Here is a 5,318-nt window from a genome sequence, read left to right as displayed (position 1 = left end):
AAAACACCATGTCTTTTGGGACCTCCAGTTAGAGTTGGTCAAAACTCAAATTTTGGAGAGGGTTATGTGAAGTGTGTGAAGTGAAACAAGCCAGGCAGAGAAAGACAAGTACCACATGATTTCACTCACATGTAGAATCTAATAAACAAAATAAACTAAAAAACAAAATAGAAACAGACTCATAGGTAGAGAACAGACTGACAGCTGTAGAGGGAAGGGGGGTTATGGGGCTGCTTGAAAAAGGTGAAGGGGTTAAGCAAAAACAAAACAAACAAACAAAACTTGTGGACACAGACCACAGTATGGTGATTACCGAAGGGAAAGGTGGGTGAGCAGAGGCATAATAGGGTAAAGGGGAGATAGATGGTGATGGAAGGAGACTTGACTCTGGGTGGTGAACACACAATACAATATACAGATGATGTAGAATTGTACAACTGAAACCTATGTAATTTTATTAACCAGTGTCGCCCCCAATAAATTCAATAAAAAATAAAAAAATAAAAATTTGAAAGAAGTCAATGATTTTCAAAGTTGGCTATTGATAAAAGTCATTTAAGGAACTTTCAAGAAATGCAGAGTTCCAAGAGATTTCTCTTGGACATCTTGATTGAAGTGTGTGACAAGCACCAAAAGGCATTAGGATAATCAGATGGCAGTAAGGTTAAATTTTGTTTCTTTCTCTAGTTTTGCCCCTCTAGTGGAAGATATGGTCACCCTAAGTTCAGAGGCCTTAGAATAATATGGGCATGGGAATTCCCCCGCCTAACATTATTGAAATGATATTGTACTAATAACCTCAGATTCTGAACACCCAGTTTCTTACTACGGCCTCCTGCATTAATTGCAGAGACCCTTTATAACTCTCATGATTTTTCAGTTCTCTTAAGAGATGGTTTCTCTACCTTTTTTTTTTTTTAAAATGAAAAATGTGCAACTATAATGGTGGAAATTCAAGGTTAAACAGAAAGATCCCACCAGGGAAGCAGAGGTGTGTTGAGCATGACCTTCCTTGAGTCTATCTATTCAGTCCATGAATAATGCAATTAAAAAAAAAAAAAGTCTTTATTGATTTCAGAGAGAGAGAAAGAGAGAGACAGAAACATCAATGATGAAAGAGTCATTGATCGGCTGCCTTCTGCATACCCCCCACTGGGGATGGAGCCCGAAACCTGGGCATGTGCCCTGACCAGAAATTGAACCAAGACCTTCTGGATCCTAGGTCAATGCTCAACCACTGGGTCACACTGGCCAGGGGAGTAATGCAAATTAAAGAAAAGATGTTAAAAACATCTTCAGAAATATCCTTATTGATCAGTCATGGATGCAGGCAAGTCTGGAAGCTAGCTAGTCAGAGTATTTATTCATTTTATGTTGGTTGAAAATTAATGCACTATAGTCAAATGTATAAGAGAAATTGGAATATTTATTTTTTTCATTTTTTAAAATTTCCCTTTCACCAACAGTGAATGGTAGGAAATTTGAATTTACTACTTGACACTTTGTCAATCTCTATCTATTTAAACAGTCTCTTTCAATTTAGATGGTCCCTTAGCCTTACAGAGTTTAATTTCCTCATCATTATCTTCTACAAGATGGAATCTGGGTTGGGGGATATATATTTTCTTGCTGTTAGGGGACTGAGGTAGGAGAGGCTAGTGAGATCTATAATTTGATTCTTTGGTTCATTTGTTACCTTCTTGATTAATCTCTGTAACAGGAGATTGTGGCTCCCGAGTTTGTGGCCCCTTATCTCTGGGGTTGTCATGTACCCATCGACCTTCCACGGTGACTCATCTCGCACCATCTCTGGCTGGCTTTGAGGAACTTCTGATGTTTGGCTATGACTCCCAAACAAATTCCAGCTTTGGTGTTTCACTCTTCAGTAACAAAAACAAGGTCAAAGTGCCTGGAGTATAGTGAGGGAGAGGAGAAGGGACCTAGATGAGTTCCACTGTTAGTCTCCCACCACTGCTGTAACAAATTACCACAAATTTTGTGGCTTAAAACAGCACAAATATATTATCTTTTCATTCTGAAGTTCAGAAATCCGAAATGAGTTTCACTGGGTTAAAACCAATGTGTTTGCAGAGCTACATTCCTTCGGAAGCTCTAAGGGAGTATTCATTTCCTTGCCTTTTCCAGGTTCTAGAGATGTCCCGGTTTCCTGTCTCTTCCCATCATCTTCAAAGCCAGTAATGGCCAGATGGGTCTTTCAAATATCACATCATCACATCACATCACATCATCACATCACATCACTCTGAAACTGATGCTTCTGCTTCCTTCTCCCACTTCTAAGGACCATGTGATGACATTAATTCCACCCAGGTAATCCAGGGTATCTCCCTATTTTAAAGTCAGCTGTAGCACCCTTAAGTCCATCAGCTTCCTTAACTCCTCACTGCCATGAAATATAGCATATTCACAACTCCTGGGAATTAAAAAAAGGACATCTTTGAGAAGTCACTGTTCTGCCTACAACAGTTTCCAAAACATTTTGTGGAACTATAGGTTCATTTAAATAAAATCTCCAAATGTGTGTTTGATTAGAAGATATGCTGCTCTTTAGATCTATGGATTCTGATATGTTTGATAACAATTTTTCAAAAATCAATTATAGCCATACCATATACCATATACCATATACCATATACCATATACCATATACCATATACCATATACCATACAGTATCTCTTAATTCATACTTTAACATTAGAGTATTAAACCTTCTACTTTTAAGCTTTTAGAATCCAGTTAGGAAGGTGAATTGAGATGCAATCATTAGAATAATTAAGCTGTTACAACACAAAGTTGTGAATTTAATACTCCTTTGGAAGCCAGAGAAAATAAAATTATAATAAATTTATTCTGGACCTGGTTAATGCCTTTTCTGGGAATAGACTTTGGAGTAACTTACAAAGTACACTGAGAAATTTTCCTGTGGGTATGTGGGTTGCTCTTCCCAGAAGTGATGTTGTGCACCAGTCTGGGCAACCAGGAGAGGGAGAACATGAGAGCTCGCAAGTCTGCCTTATTTCTCTGATCACCGTAATCATGACTCAGAGTGGAATCCTTACATAATTCATTTTGCCACTTTGGAAAAAAAGAAAAAGATGGAGATCTAAATAGAAAAACAGTTGTGCTGTTGTGCTGGATCATGGATACAACCATTGAAAACACTTCCCCAAATGTCTAATGTCATTTTGTCCATGAACATCATCAGGATCCTCACTAACACTGACTCCCTCCATTCACCTTTTCCTACCTGCTTTTTAATTATATTTTCCTTTACTGCTCCTTAATCACTTTGTGACAAATGCAAACATGTGTTATTTTTCTATTACACATGTGTATGTGTGCACATGGGTGTAGTGCTTAGAACATATGCTATCCACACTGATGGTGACTGAAAATAACAAGGAAGGAAACAAAAGAAGGGAATTCCTGTTACTTTTAGAATCATTAGTTCAATTCATTAGCATTTATATAGGATTCTTGCTTACATCTACTATGGCATAAAGAATTCCTGTGGGAAAAAGCAAAGTAAATATTCCTTAAATATAGTTAACATACAGTTTACTTTGAGCCTTGTGCCCTTCCTTCCTCAACTGCAAACATCACTTTCTGTCTAAAAGTATCACAAAATGTGGGAAAGAAAAAGTAGAGCTGGGAAAGGAGTCGAGATTCAAACATAAATGAAATTTCTGGGTCTCCCTGCCCCATCAATACACAAATCTTTTTGATCGAAGTGGTGAAAGGTGCCCTAGGAACATGGACAGGATTCAGATAGGATAAAAATAACAATGAAGGAATTATTTTAGCTTTTGCATCTGTGAGTTGTTTTTATTTTTATTTATTTTATTTTTTAAATTTATTTTTATTTTTTTAATGTTTCTTTATCTTTATTGTTGAGACCATTACAGATGTCCCCCTTTTAACCCCACTGATCCTCTTCACCCCACACCCATCCCACCCCCAGGCCCTCCCCACACCAAAAAAATAGCTGTGGCATACTTACACCATGGAATACTATGCAACTGTAAAGAGGAAGGACCTTTTAACCTTTGGCACAGCATAGAGGGAACTAGAGAGTATTATGCTAAGTAAAATAAGCCAGTCAGAGAAAGACAAGTACCAAATGATCTCACTTATATGTGGAATATAATAAACAAAATAAACTGATGAACAAAGTGAATTCAAAGACATAGAAGCATGGAACAAGATGAGGGATCTCAGAGGGAAGGCGGGGAGGGGTGTGTGGGTGGGGAGAGATTAATCAGGGAACTTGTATGTTTATGGGCATGGCCCATGGACCCGGGGAATTAATCAGGTTTCTTTAAACATATCCAATTGTATATGCAGGGTTCCATCAGTAGTTTATTTTAATGCCTTGTTTCTTAAAGGAGTCTTTATGGTAGTGATATCCGGATAAATTCACCGGTCTATCATTCTTACATAGATAATAATGATTATTAACATTTTAGTAATTTACAATATAGAAGCCCTTTCAATTTGACCTGATCCTTATTAAAACCCAGTGAAATACAAACTAGTAAGCCTGTGTTAAAGATGAAAATCTGGCCTCAGAAACAGGACCTCAGCTTCCAAATTCCATGACCTCCCACCTCTACCATTCTTGAAATAGCAATATTGTCATCCATGTTTTCCATATCCCTTTGGGTACCAGTTTCCTCACCAACCCTCTCCACCATCCTCAACTCAACTCAGATTCTTCTACCTTACAGAGCACCTATAAATCCTTGGGCTTTGCTCTCAGGATGTTGCCTACCAGTCTCAGTTACTCTTTGGTTTCTGTCATAGGACCTATTATAGTTTGCCTTTTATTTATTTTTCTGTTACTCTTTGCATGTCTGTGTGCTTATATGTCCCTCAACAATGACAACCATTTTTATGTTGCTGTTGTCACTCTAGTGCCTCCAGCATCTATAACAATGTTCTTTACAGGGTAGGAGTGCACATATTTGTCAAATAAATGAACACAATGAAGATCACAGTTTAATCCACTCATAACTAAAACTAGTTTTATATACAAAAAGGGTTCTGGATTCTGTTAAAAGTCTCTTGAATATCTTATAAGAATTAACCCATAGTAAAGGTAGTTTAGGGGTTATGTGAGGTCTTGCAAAAGTTTGGGAGATATCGGAATTTTCCCACACCTCTAGGGTTGCATCATGAAATCACTTAAATTTGGACTTTTTGCATTGCAATAGTTTCTTAAAACTTCTACTTCTCAACCAGTTTTTGTTTCAAAAATATTTATCTTCTGAATTTCACAGGTTTAACAGTCTCTCAT

The sequence above is a fragment of the Miniopterus natalensis genome, chromosome 2 (genome assembly GCF_054644295.1).
Source record: "Miniopterus natalensis isolate mMinNat1 chromosome 2, mMinNat1.hap1, whole genome shotgun sequence".
Lineage (NCBI taxonomy): Eukaryota > Metazoa > Chordata > Mammalia > Chiroptera > Miniopteridae > Miniopterus > Miniopterus natalensis.
Note: the sequence above shows the minus strand (reverse complement) of the source record.